At 43.0% G+C, this 14,901-nt stretch overlaps 1 protein-coding gene across 4 annotated transcripts in view; it reads right to left on the bottom strand.

Moving 5' to 3' along the window:
• Nucleotides 1–4,030: 4,030 nt before the first annotated feature.
• TSEN15 (tRNA splicing endonuclease subunit 15) overlaps nucleotides 4,031–14,901 on the bottom strand; it is a 136,258-nt gene continuing 125,387 nt past the window's right edge. For all 4 annotated transcript variants that reach the window (XR_006198747.1, XR_006198744.1, XR_006198746.1 and 1 more), the window contains 2 exons: nucleotides 5,113–5,217; nucleotides 4,031–4,393 (listed from right to left, as the gene is read on the bottom strand). The gene's annotated coding sequence lies outside the window, so the exon portion shown is untranslated. The remainder of the gene's footprint in view (nucleotides 4,394–5,112; nucleotides 5,218–14,901) is intronic.

The following is a 14,901-nucleotide window of genomic DNA, read 5'->3' on the forward strand; positions in this document are numbered from 1 at the left end:
GGGAGGGACTGCCCTAAGGATCCGGTGCCTCCAGGTGAGGTTTCCTCTTCAGACCAGGATAACCTCCACCCTCATTGCTTCCACCCCCAAATGGCTCTTCTGAGCTCTTCCTGAACCCTGGGAAACATCCCCAACACCTGGTGGTTGCTGAACTGCTTCTGGTCCAGTATATCCTCCTCTTTAAAAAAACAAATTTTAAGTCAGTGGAAAGCGTATATTTTCCCTAATGGGGTGGCATCATAAGCCCCATTTCCATGAAGCAGTTAGAAGTGAGCAAAGAACACAAGCAGTGGAAACTCTCATTCCAAATGTACAGCTGTTCCAGAGCAAGAACCACGCTACACGGCCTGCCTGCCTGCAAATCCTGAGCACCTGGCATGGCATTCCCAAATCCTTGAGGACTCCGGAGGGCATGTGCCCCGGGAGACCCCCAGGATTCTGACAGCAGAGGAAAGCTAACCAGTGACCCAGCATCTGTCCCAAACCAGCGTCTCCTGAAAGGGGGATGTGCCAGCTAGCACCAGGCACTCTGTTTCAGTCCCTATCCTTGAGTTTTCTGGCCATCCATGGGACATAGATCCTTTCCAGGTAACAAAATGCCCTTCATGTCCAAAAGAATGACCTAGAGTTGTAACAGACAACACAGTCCAAAGTTACTGAATGATACCAAACTGCAACTCTTGGAATTTGACTTTGCAGGCTATGGATGTTTCAAACTAATATGACACATGTGCTATTTATTTATTTATTTATTTATTTATTTATTTATTTATTCAAGAGAGAGGCTTGATCCCATGATCCTGGCATCATGATCTAAGCCAAAATCAAGAGTTGGACGCTCAACTGAGCCACACAGGCGCCCCATATGTTAATTCTTAAATAAGAATAACTACCATGCCTACCACCAGATGGCTCAGAGGATGACCAGGTTAATCAAGGATTGAAAGGGGCTGGTGAATATTGACATTATGAACTGAAAATGTAAATTAGAAGCAATGCCGTGGGCCAAAGGAGGCAGAAGGTAGATATATACGGAAGTAGATAATTAATTAGGTTTTGGCTACTATTAAGAAACCAACACAGGCCAAATCTCATTATAACTGACACCATTAGACTAGAAATATGGGTATTAGCAAGATTATTCAAAAGTCCCTGGTTGGCCCCTTTGTGTATAAGGCAACGGACAGATTGCTGGTGCCCTAGTCTGAATGATAAATTGACTCTCCCTCAGTTCTCTCCTTAACTAGCTGACAAGTCCCTGCTTACTGACTCAGTCTGTACATCTGTCAAATGGGGACAGTAATGCCTGACCTGCCTCCTACTGGAGAAAATGAGAAAACGATGCCATATCACCACAAACCTAGTAAAAACTAGCATTTGTACTCATGTAGTACTGACAAAGCATTTTCAAATAGTTCAGCCCCTTTGATCCTCATAATAAGCAGTGGTGAAGACTCTTTCAGATGCCAGACACCCTCTACATGACAAGTATTTTGCAATGTCCTCTTTACTAATACAAAGTGAAATTAACTGAAAATAAGCTTCAGTACACATATGATTTTTTAAAAGATAATTTTTTGATAAAAGGAAAATTATTCATTAAATATGCGCTCGGGAACTCAACCCGGTTCTTCTGAGGCCACTGCCATTATCTTTCCAGAATCCTCTTAAGTTATTTTTTAAATTAAAAACAACCAAAATTAATGTTGTTTAAGAATTCCCTAAGGCCATCATGTTTCTCTTCTCCAAAAATAAGACAATATTGCTTTTTCATCACAGTACCTTGTTCTAGCAATCCTGGCCTTGCTGTATTGGTCAGTTCTACTACAGTGACAAATAATCCCCCAATTCTCAGTTGCTTACAGTTGACTTACTCATATTACTGAAGGTTGTGGGTCGGCTGCGGCTCTGTCAAGGGTGTGGCTCAGCTCCAACCTGTAAGCCAGCTGCTGGTCTGCACCATGTGTCCTTGTCCTACGGGGATTCAGACTGAAGGATCATGGGGTATGTTACGCCCATGGCAGAGGAAAAGAGCCGGACAGCCGGTGATAACCCACAATGCCTCTCAGAGCGTCTGTTTCAAGAATCTGCACATAGTCACATGGCAACAGTCAGAGATGTACAATCCTCTTACAGGGAAGGGGAGGTGAACAATTGCAAAGTGCAATGCAATCTGTCATAACTGATCAGATCAATTATGGGACCTCAGGAAGTCCTGCTAACAGACTTGAGCTGGCACACTGAAACACTTGCTTGCCATCCTTCTTGAGCCCAAGGGTCACAGATTCAGTCATTAATGGGAAGGGTAGAGACTGTGGCAAAGAAAAGAAGTCTTACCTCATTTAAAAGAGCAGCTACATGGGGGCACCTGGATGACTCAGCTGGTTAAGCGTCCTACTCTTGATTTTGACTCAGGTCATATCTGATCTTGTGGTTCATGAGATCGAGCCCTGCACTGGGCTCTGTGCAGAGCTTGCTTGGGATTCTCCCTCTCCCTCTCTCTGCCCCTCTTTTCTCTCTAAATAAATAAATAAACATTAAAAAAATAAAAAATAAAGGAGCAGCCCCTGTCAGACCTAGGAAGTGGTACAATGTGCAAATGAACACCCAAGTCCTTTGATCTCTCAAGAAAAGTCAGAAAATCTGATACTTGTGTAAAACCTCCTATTTTTAAAATTTTTGGAAACGCTTTTCATTAAAAAAAACCATGACTCTGCAGACCAAACAGAGCATCCCAAATCCAAATTTGGATCACAACTTAAAAGTTTTCATACTGTGCTTTAGGGAAGTTTTAGGGATGTGACAAACTGGACAGGGGCTGCTGTCCCAGGAAGGAGGTGAACAGATTTCTTATTCATTTCAGTGACTCAGAGAGAGTCAGTGCTCACCTGGCCCAGAGTCACTCAGACTCCATTAATTGACTCAGGGCTCAGGTCATGGTGTTACTCGTGGCCTTTGGTTTTCCTGTCCTGGGTTTGGCTGTCTGAGCTGTGCCACCTCCCAAGAGACACCTTTCAGGCTGATTGACTTAAAAATTAGAGCTCAGATGGCAAAAGAAGGGGGGAATAATAGGGCGAGAGATTGCACTCATTTGCCTCTTTAAATTTTAATATGGAGCGCGATTTGTTAACAAGGGGGAGGTCCCGAGGTACTGAGGGGTATCAATAATTCAGCAGAGGCTGTCAAGCTGCAAATAGCTGCATGGTGCCCAGCTGATGCTCCTGCTGGTGACACTGGCTACCCTTTCAAGCTTTAAGAGAAAGGGCCAGGTTTCCATCATCCAGCCCATTTCAGTCCTGTCTTTCCCTAGCTCCCAGTTCCTCGTGGAACTGGAGGCGACTCTACTGGAGGCTGTGACCATGTACAGACCCCGAGGATAAGAGTCCATAATGCTAAACTGATCGCAGGTTAAACATAAAAGTTTCCTAAGGACAATGGTCAATGGAGCTCCCGTTTGGTAGGATCTGTAGTGCTAAGGCCATCTCCCAATCATATGAGTTTACTGCCCAGGACTTAATAGAGCCCTATCCCCCAGCCCCAAGATGAACATCACTCCTTCCTGTGTGCCAGATCTCATTTCTCCCCCTTCTTTAAGTAACTTAACAGAAGACCATAGGGGAAGGGAAGGAAAAATAAGTTAAAAACAGAGAGGGAGGCAAACCATAAGAGACTCTTAAATACAGAGAACCAACTGAGGGTTGATGGGGGTGAAGGCTTGGGGGTGGGGGGTGAAATGGGAAATGGGCATAGAGGAGGGCACTTGTTGGGATGAGTACTGGCTGTTGTATGTCAGTGATGAATCACGGGAATCTATTCCCGAAGCCAAGACTACACTGTATACACTGTATGTTAGCTAATGGGACAATAAATTTAAAATAAAATAAAATAAAATAAAATAAAATAAAATAAAATAAAACTCAAAACTCACCTGGACCTGGTCACTGAGTTTCTTGGATGATAGCACCCCTTGGCCAGGGCAGAGGGACATAGTGGGTCCCAGCCTAAGATACTGGAGTATGTAGCCCTAGAATCACATAAATCCATACATCCCCTCCCACCAAGATATAGGCCTTTGGGCAAATTTCTAAAGTCTTTGAGCTTCAGTTTTTTTCATTTTTTAAAACAAGGATAAAAATACCTATCTCATTTAAGGATCAAATAAGATAGCGTATGTAAATTTATTATGATTATTATTACAACTTTCTGAATGTGTCTCCAGTTGTCTCCTTCCTCACCCTCTACATGTTGCCACTTGAGGCCAGATGTTCCACGGGTGACACGGGGCATCTTTAGACCAGAGCACCAGTGATACAGCTTCTGTTTTTGATCAGGAGAAGTCGAAATAGAATTAATGCCAGCCAAATGGTAACAGGGGCTGCTTTGGGCCTTTGTCCTAGAAAAGCGAGTGATAATCAAACACACAGTGTCAATAAACTCAGCTTTCTTTGGAAGGCCCACCAAATGTCAGTCCCAAAGGGCATTTAGCAATGTCAAGATGGCATTCATTTCCTATCACTGTTGCTGGGCAGACACAAAGCTTTGGATCCTAGACAGTCTCTTCACATAGCAGGACAGGTCAAATAATGTGGAGAGAGCAGGAAAGGGGGCAAATGCTAACCCAGTGGGTTCTGCTTAATGTTCCACATTGGCTGGGATGGATTTCATAAAACATTAGCAGCTGATGCTATTAGCCAGCAGTAGGTCTGGGAAATGCTATTCAATATTTTTCCCATTTCTGAGTGAAAGAGAGAGCTGAGAGAGTAATACTGTAATAAGGAAAGCTTTGCTCCTGGCAAAGGGCATGTCCTTCCCTCCCATGTTATTTGGTCACTTGCTTGAGAACAGGAAACAAAAGCAGAGCTGGGGATCAGGGTGAAGCAGAGGGAAGCATTTGTCCCTTAGAGTAAGGTAAAAATGTTTGTCTACAGTTTTAATAATTTGCTCTTCTATATTATAATTTTGGCCAATTTAATGCTTCAGTAAAGTGTGAAGTCCCTATATCACTTTGAGAAGTGGTGTCATGTGGAATAAAGGGGTGGAAGAACATCAGAGAGTTTTCTTCTCCCCCATTCACACCTTTGCTGTTCGTTAGTCAAGGAGGCAGACTCTTACCTTATCCCCTGGTCCAGGATTTCCAGGTAGTGAACGGGAATGGAGTCTAGTGCAGAGTGGCAGTGAGAAATGTCAGGAAGGACGGACAATAAGCCCTCTTGTTTCCTAAAACATACATAGGAAGATACAGAACACAAAGAATACGGGGCTGGTAGGAATAAAGGGGAGGGCAGACAGGCTGATGCTGGGGTCATGCGTTCATAGTCATATAAAGAAAATCCAAATATGAAGGACAAAATCCAAATATGGTCTGAATATGCCATGATTTTTTACTTTTACTTTTCCTGGAAAGTCTTCTGTGTTCAGAAACATCTCTACTGGCCTGTCACAGTGCCTATAATTCCATCAGGAAGTTGAATGTTTTAGTTTACAGGGAACTTCCACTTGGAAAAAAACACTACATATTGTCTTTGACTTACGACAAATTAGGGTGGATTTCTCAATCTGTCCAGTGTGTCCATTCCTCTGCCACTACTTTATTTTCACTTTTGCCATTGTTGCTAGGTTAGTTTGACAGCCGTTTTCCTCACTGGCCTCCCTGCCTCTGATCATGCTCCCTTTAAGCCCCTTGTCCACAGACCAGCCCAAATGGTCTCTACTAAAGGCTAGTCCATACCTCATCCACCTGCTTCAAACTCCAAAGGCTTTTTAGCGTTTTCAGAAAACGGACTGAATTGAATGATACGGATTGCAACAGTCCCTGTTGACCTCTCCAAACTCACAACTCACCCCATCATCACCCCCATTCTGTGAACTGTTTACAGCTCCTGCTCTTGTCCCCAGCCTCTGTACCTGCAGTTCTGTCTGTCCCGTGTACCCCTCCTGCTCTGCTACCTCCCCTGGACAAGCCCTATGAAAGCTTCTGGTCTGGATATGGGGGTCCTCCAATGGATTTCCATGGGATTCTGCACAAATCTCTATCACAGCACACGTTGTTCTATTATTGTTATGGTGGTCTCATTGTCTGTATCTCCATTTAGACTGCATAGTCCTCGAATGTTGACTTTACTTATGTCTCCCTGGCATCTACCCATGGCATAAGGTGGTTCACAGTCAATGATTTTTGGATGAATAAATGCATTACTATAATAAGAAAACTAATGCTCAAAGGAGTGTCACTCAAGCTGTTTTATTACATGAGTCAGACAGGCACCTATAGTTTTTCTAGTTAAGATATTAATCTTTTCTTCCTAATCAAGACACAAAATTGTCTACATGACAGAAGATCCCATAATTGTAGTTAATGTAGTTGTGAAGGATTGGGAGGAAATATTTGTGACATATATAAAAGGCAATGGATTAGGAGCCACAATATCTAAACAGCACCTCTACTTCAATAAGAAAGCATACCATCAACCTTGTATAAAAATAAGGAAAGATAAATATTCCATTTGTAAATAAGGAAGAAAGCATGTAAAAAGATTCCCAGTCTCAGCAACAAATCAATAATCACTTTGCACCCAACCAAATTGCTAAAAATGAAAAAGATTGATGAACTCCAGTGATGGTGATGGCATTAGGGAAGGGGCTTTCTCTTACACTAGTAATAAAATTGTAAATTGAAACACTTTAAAAATTTTTTTATTTAATTTTTTTGAAGCCATTCTCATTATCAATCAAAATTTAAATACATATTCCCTAGGACCTAGTATGATAGTTTTCTGTGGCTCCTATTTCAAATTACTACCAATTTAGTTGCTTAAAACAACACAAATTTATCTTTCAGTTCTGTAGTTCAGAACAATGAAATAAGTCTCACTGACCGAAAATCAAGGTATTGGCAGGATTATACTCCTTTCTGGAGTGTGAAGTTGTGAGGGGAGAATCTGTTTTGTTCCTTCTACCTTCTAGAGAGCACCCACATTCTTTGGCTGGTGGACCTCTTCCTCCATCTTCAAAGCCAGGAACTTTGGGCATACTCCTTCTTACAGCATGATCTCTCTGGTTCTGTGTTCTACTTTGTTTTGTTTTTTTTTTTTCCTTCCTTCCTTCCTTCCTTCCTTCCTTCCTTCCTTCCTTCTTTCCTCCCTCCCTCCCTCCCTTTCTTTCTTTCTTTCTTTCTTTCTTTCTTTCTTTCTTTCTTTCTTTCTTTCATAGCGCGTGGATGGGGGGGGCAGGGAAGAGCAGAGAAGGGTAGAGGGAGAGAATCTTAAGCAGGTTCTATGCCCAGCAGAGTCCAAAGCAGTGCTCAATCTCAGGATGGTGAGATCATGACCTGAGCCAAAACCAAGAGTCAGACACTTAACCAACTGAGCCATCCAGGGTCCCCTCACTTCTTCTATTTCTAAGGACACTTGTGATCATATTAGGTCCATTTCTGACTAAGAATCTTAATTCCACCTGCAATATTAGTTTCCCTTTGCTGTGCAACCTAACATATTCACAGGCCCTAGGGATTAGGAGATTAGACATTTTGGGGGGGAAGGGCATTCATTATTCTACCTACCACTCCAAGAAGTTCCACTTTTGGCAATATACCCTATAGAAATATACATATATGTATATGTATATCTGCCCAAAACTGTATGATCAAAAAATTGGTATTGAAGTAGTGTTTTTAATAGTAAAAAAATGGGAAAAGGTAAAAAGGAAAAAAAACCCCTATCCATAAAAAGGAGAATAATTATATAACCCTATGTGATGGTTAATTTCATGTGTCAATTTGACTGGCCCATGGGTACCCAGATATTTGGTCAAACAGTATTTAAAGTGTCTCTGTGAGAGTGGTTTTGAATGCAATTAACATTTAAATTGGTAGACTGAGTAAAGCAAGTGGGCTTCTCTAATGTGGGTGGTCCTCATCCATCACTTGAAGGCCTGAATAGAACAAAAACGCTAGGAGGTGCCAAGTGGCCGACTCAGGTCATGATCTCGTGGTTTCATGAGTTTGAGCCCCGAGTTGGACTGTGCACTGACAGTGTGGAGCCTGCTTGGGATTCTCTCTCCCTCTCCCTCTCTCTCTCTCTTTCTCACTCTCTCTCTCTCTCTATCTCTCTCTCTCCCCGCCTCCCCCCGTCTCTGCCCCTCCCCTGCTGGCACTGTCTCTCTCTCAAAATAAATAAATTAACTTAAAAAGAAAAGAACAAAAAGGCTAACTTTTCCCATAGTGAAAGGGAATTTCTCTTGCCTCATGGCCTTCTAACTAGGCCATAGGTTTTTCCCTGCCTCCAGACTCACACTGAAATATCAGCTCTTCTTTGGTCTCAAGCCTGCAGGCCTTCAGACTGGAACTAAACCACTCGCTCTCCTGGGTGTCCAGCTTGCTTAAGTCACCCTGAAGATCTTGAGACTTTCTAGCCTCCACTATCATGTGCACTACTTCCTTATAGTAAATCTCCTCCGTCTCTAACTCATACATACTATTGGTTCTGTTTCTCTGGAGAATTCTGATTAATATATCCTATAGAAAAAGCACGCAACCATAAGAAATAAGAAGGCAGAGTTTTGTGGACCAACGTAGAAGGATTTTCATGGGATAGAGTTATATGAAAAAGGGAAATGTTGAGTCTGATCTAATTTGTATAAAAATCGAAAGGGACATTTATAAATATATAAACACACCCACCTCTCTATATAAATGCATAGAAAAAGGACTGAATGCTATATATTGGATGCATAACAATGATTATCTCTGTGATTGGGAGTTGGATGGGGGCCCGGTGGTGAAAGGGGTTTCCATCTATACTTATTTCAACTGTTTGACTCTCTTACACGAGAAAGTATATATGAATTATTTGTGTGATTTAAAAAAACTAAGACCATCAAAACTCAAAGAAAGAATCCATTTGTCTCAACTAATCAAATTTAAAAGAAATAGGCTTACAAGCTGCAATACCTGTGAATTTACAAGGAGGAAGGTTTCTTTCTAGTGACTGGAATACCCCTATCTATTATCAAGAGAATATTTTTCTAATAAAAAAAATATGTAAGAAGCCAAGTCAGTGAACAGAAGGGACGTGTTAAGCATGAAATCGGAGCACATAAAGTCAGATGTCCTTGAGGGATGTTTTATCTTAGCTGAGGTTTTTAACTCCAATGAATTATCCAATTGACCCTAACACTTGGGCCTGTAGGCACAGCCTCTCTTTCTGATAATAGCTGTCTCTCTCTGCTCTGAAGAGTCACTTGAGAATTACTGGCAAACTCTCACTCTCCCACTGTCATTTTGAGAATCTCCATTAGATCCACCTTTCCTATTTGCACAAAGCACTTGCACTGTGTCCACTCTCTTTCTTAACAGATTCTATCAGACCATCTTCCATCTCTTATGCTGTTTTTAGTTTCTTGGCAGTGGAGAGAAAGTCATTTGCATTCCCCCAGTAAACACCGAATAGAATGGGTAACCTCATTTTCTGCCAAACAACCATGTCCATTCATAGCGGGGCTTTTTCTCAGTCTCCCCAACCTTGTCCCTAGATCTGTGCTTTTAACTTACTTTGGGAAACTGAACTTCTATTGATTCAACTGAATCATCTTCCTGGCTATAAGACCTTGGGTCATGTCATTACTCTTTGCCATAATTGTTTGTTTATTTCTTTTTATCTAAGATAAGGAAGTCAGGGCAGTAAAACAGGAATACTCCTCAACTTTTGCCACCTTGCAGTGCCACTGAGAGATTAAAATGAGGAAACCCTCACCCATTCAATGAATGTTTGCCGAGGTCTTTTGCTCTGCCCAGCTCCATGCTTGGTTCTGGGGATGCATAAAAGAATAAGACAGTCCCTGCCTTCATAGTGCTCACAGTCTCATGGGAAATACATCTCATGAACAACTGCAATACAGAATAGTAAATGGTAACACAGGGTGTTATATTACACCCTGGAGAGGGTAGGGTTAAGAAAGACTTTGGGAGATAACTCTTGAGCAGAATCTTGAAGAAAGAGCAGGAAATAGGACAAGGTAAGAAAGGCATTCAAGACCAAAGGGACAGCGTGTGAAAGCCATGGTAGAAGGGACAGGATGGCAAGAGTCTGATTGGACATAGGACATGGTAGATTAAAGATAGCCCTAAATTCTTTGACACACCCCTCGAGGCAGGGTTACATTTGAATGTGGGTGGGCTCTGTGACTGCTTGACCAATGGAAGTAATGCTGTGCCACTTTTCAGGCCCAGGCCTTAAGAGACCTGCATATTCCACTTCCTGTCTCTTGGAACACTGTTGGAACCCAGCTACCACACTGTACTGTGAAGAAGCCCAAATAGAGAGGAACTGAGGCTCCCTGGTCAAATGCCCTGGGTAAGCAACGTGCTGACAACCAGCGCCAGCCTGTCAGCCACGTGGGTGAGTCGTCTTGGAAATGGATCCAGTCCAGGTAGAGCAGGTTTGGTGAGTAGAGGAGGGAGGGTGGGCGTTGGAGGGGAAATAATAGGTTCAGGCTGGGACCTATTGAGTTTGAGGGGCGATGGGTTATCCTGGTACAGACAGATGGTGTAGTGGGACTTGTAGATCTGAAGCTGAAGAGAAAGACTTGCAAAGGATTGTTGACAGGAGGAGAATGCATGATCAAGGATCCAAATACTTACGGGAAATACACACGGTGAGAAGAGAAGGCTCAAGGGAGACGATCGCAGCAAAGGGGTATACAGGAAAAAACAAGTCTATGAAAAAGCCTCTGAAGAAATAGGAGGAGGGAAGTGGTGCAGAAAGTCCACTCTTTCTGCTACTAAGGAGCAGCACTTTTGATCACAAAGAGGAGGCTCTGCGGAGCAACGGCAGGTTCATGCTTCACACTGAGCACGAATCGACTCCAGGCAAGCCTCCACGCTAGGCAAGCCTGGGCTCCCTGGGTCCTGCTTTATTACTTACAGGGGGAAATAAACTCAGGCTGAAACTGGAAGCATTACAACCCGCACGCCGATCACACGAAATCCTTCTTCTCCTTCTCTCCCTAGCTATTCGAGCTTCCCCTTACAAAGCCATCAGGGCTTCTCCCTGTCCGGCAACACATGGGGAGTGCCCTTTGAGAAAAGGACAGGAAACCAAGAAGTGCATTGGTGTTCTGCCTCTGAGCTAAGCACGCAAAGAGGCCTCTTCCATTTTTGTGAAGCTTTTCTTCTCCAAGCTGCACACCTAAACAGATGGGGGAGCAATGGTTTATTGATGCAGGGGCGCAGTAACTGTAGGAAAGAGCGGATGAATATTTCATGGGCACCAGTAGCAGTTAATAAATCATGAGGTGCTACAGCCGAGTGGGCCGCTCATTCCGCCCTGGACAATGGTTGCTCAGCTCTAGTCAAGTGGAACCTCCTTTTCTGGCAAGTCCAATCTGTCCTGAGTGCTGCAGGGAAGCTTGTGTGTCATTTCTGTGGGCCTTGATTTCTCAATTCAATACATACTGAGGATGGCTAGCAGTTCTATTTTTAGCGACTGCCAACTCGATGGATATGACGTAGGGAAATTCACAGAAAATTAGCTTAGGAATCGGGAGACTTGGCTTCTGGTCCCACTCTGCTAGCTGTGTGACACTGGACAATATACTTAATCTCTCTGAATAATATTTTCCCATCTCTAAAATGAAGGAATGGATGGATTGGTAATCCTGAAGTTTCCTGTCAGTTTTGTGATTGTATGAAACAGTGGGTTTCTTGAAGTTACAGTCATTGACTCATGATGTTGGTGATTGTTTCATAAATAATTATTGATAAAAGTGTGTGTGCTGTGTGTTTTGCTCATAGGGAGCATTGACAACCTCCCTTCTGTGTCTAGAGACAAGAAGCATTTACGCTTAACCTTTTGCTTTTTAATGTTTATCATTTATTTCCAACCTACTAGGATAAAAACCCACTTTATGCAGCTGATACGCCTAACTTTTGAAAAAGACAGAACACAGACCTACTCAGTCATTAGCTTTGGCAACAGTACCATTTGGCCAGGCTCAGTATCTGACGTCCATTTATTTATCTATTTATGATTTAAAACGTTAACTATATCCAAAAGTTAATTTTATCTGAGTATACCGGTAATGAAAACAGCAACGGCTGGTCATATAAACAGAAGTTTCAGCATTGTTAAAATTGCCAGTTTTAATAACAAAAATAATATTACCACTGTTGAATGTTTACTCTGTGTTAACCTTTTATAGAGTATTTTACAAACATTATTCTTGTTATTTCTCATTAGTCCCCAAATAATGGCACACTGATAAGAAAATTGGGCTGAGAAAGATGAATTTCCTTGCCCAACGTCACCCAATTAGCGAGTGGCTGAGAAGAGATTCAAACCCTAGCCTGTCTGATTCCAAATACACTATTATTGTAACAATACATAATAGCTAAAATTTACATCGGATTTACTATGAACTAGAAAGTAAGCAGCTCACCCATTGGGATAATCTCCATCTTTCATCTTCTTTGAGCTTTTCTGCAACCTTGTAAGTTGTAGAACATGGATAATAATGCAAATGATTCTTATCTATAGAAATGCAAATAAATTGATTATCGCCCTATGGGTGGGCACATCTTGCATCTATTCGTAAATTCATTTCTGAAGTCGGGTCCCCCCTATTCCTATGTGGTTCTCGGAGTTCTTTAAGCCAGCTGGAATGACTTATTGGTTCCTTCATTTATTAAATTAAACACAATATTTGACATGTCTTCATCTTACATTTGTAGGACAGCCATGATTTTACTTTCTTTTTTAAAATATTCTTTAACAATATATAGCGCACACACACTCACAGGATTCTCAGAGAGGCGGAGAGGGACGCAGTTCTGCAACGCAGCTGCTGCTGGTGGTGTATGTGAGCACAGCAGGAGATGAGAGGCCAGGACGCCTCCTCGGGCTTTTCCACCCCTCCTGTGATATGGTGGGGCCTGTTGCTAACTAAGCTGGTGGCAATCAGTGGCTTGGCCGCTCTGCCTCTGGGCGGCCTAATGATGGCTCCTCCACCTCTCATTGCTGCAGCTGCTGCCAAAGCATCACCTAGCACTGCCTCCTACCCTGCAGGTCCTTTGTAGGGTCTTTCCATGGCCTTCCAGAGCTCTGCTCTCTCCAAGGGCACTGAGGACAAGGACAGTGGACACTAAAGGGCAGAATTAACCAGCTTTCTGGGACCACCCCTTGTCTTTTCGGTAACTGCCTTTCAGATTTAAAGATTGTAAAGCCCCACATAATGAGCAGAGACCTGTGGACTGTGACAATTAAGTCACCACAACAGTGTTTCTCATACTGCATGCCATGGAACACTGGTGTTCCACACATAACCTGCAGATGTGCTGTGAGTAAATGGAAAGATACTTTCAAGTCTCATGATTCATAATTATTTTATCATGATAATGAAAAATAGTGAAGGAATTTCATTGCCTTACCTTTCAAGATCAAATTAGGTTTTTTTTTTCTTTTCTCTCTTTTCCCCCCCTTCCTTCTTTCCTTTCTTTTCCTTCCTTCCTTCCTTCCTTCCTTCCTTCCTTCCTTCCTTCCTTCCTCCCTCCCTCCCTCCCTCCCTCCCTCCCTTCCTTCTTTCCTTTCTTTTCCTTCCTTCCTTCCTTCCTTCCTTCCTTCCTTCCTTCCTTCCTTCTTCACCCAAATGTTACGTTGGGGCTTTTGCTGTTGTCCTAACAAAATAAAGAGTTTTTAAAGAAACACTTTACAACTCTATGCATAAAAATCTCATCAGTGGGTGTCCTGTGATATCAAAACATTAAGAAATCTTCTGTTACAGACCAGGAGGTGATGAGGGAGCATGAGGCAGGCTGTGGGGCAAAGCACAAGCTAGCACCCCCTCCCACCCAGGTGGGATCTGTGTGATATTCCTTGGACATTCCTAACTACCCAAGAACAAAGGACAGGGGTTTAAGTGCTTGCCATGGTGATGTGGGAAACTGAGGCAAATGGAAAATTAAATTTCCTTACTGCCTACAGCCCATTGACAAGTCCTTGAAACCGGCAGAGTGACCTCCCTCCAGGAGCTCAGCTGCCTCCATGATGACATTTTGCTGGGGGCAAAAGAGAACCTTGGCTTAATAGTGCCCCAACCTCGAGGATCCTGTAAGTATTTCCTTTATCTCAATTGCCCCAAGATATGTGCTGGCAATCATACTCCAAGCTTATGGCCCCCTGACATGCATCTGAAGGGTCTCATGACTGAGGTTTTATTAAATGGTAATAAATGGTGTTTCCCTAGCAACAGCTAGCCCCTCAAGGCCCTGGAACTTTGCTTCCAAAATTCCACAGAGACTTACTCTAGCTCTGACCCCCTCCCAACCTGAGGGCAGGTAATGAGTTACCCATCAGGACCCCAGTGCAGCTCTTCCTGACCATGGGTCCTGTCCCCATGCTTTAATAAAATCACATTTTTGCACCAAAGAGGTCTTCAAGAAGTCTTTCTTGGGGGTGCCTGGGTGGCTCAGTCGGTTAAGTGTCCGACTTCAGCTCAGGTCATGATTTCACAGCCCGTGAGTTTGAGCCCCGCATCGGGCTCTGTGCTGACAGCTCAGAGCCTGGAGCCTGCTTCCGATTCTGTGTCTCCCTCTCTCTCTGCTCCTCCCCTGTTCACACGCTGTCTCTGTCTCAAGAATAAATAAACATTAAAAAAAAGAAGAATTCTTTCTTGGACGTGACCCCACGAACCCCCATTACCCCCAAACTTCATCATGGACTATATTTTTAAGGTATAAAAGTCTTAAGTGTAAGACTTCTGAGAAGAAATGGAGATCTTTTTAGCAGCACAAAGGTTGAACATAGTTCTCTCCTTTCAGTTTGGGAACCATGAAAACATTCCTGCCCCTCTCCCTCACCACAGGACAAACTAGAGTAGGAGATACATTTGCCAGTTACCAGGAGGATGTCA

Source organism: Panthera leo, chromosome F3 (assembly GCF_018350215.1).
Source record: "Panthera leo isolate Ple1 chromosome F3, P.leo_Ple1_pat1.1, whole genome shotgun sequence".
NCBI lineage: Eukaryota > Metazoa > Chordata > Mammalia > Carnivora > Felidae > Panthera > Panthera leo.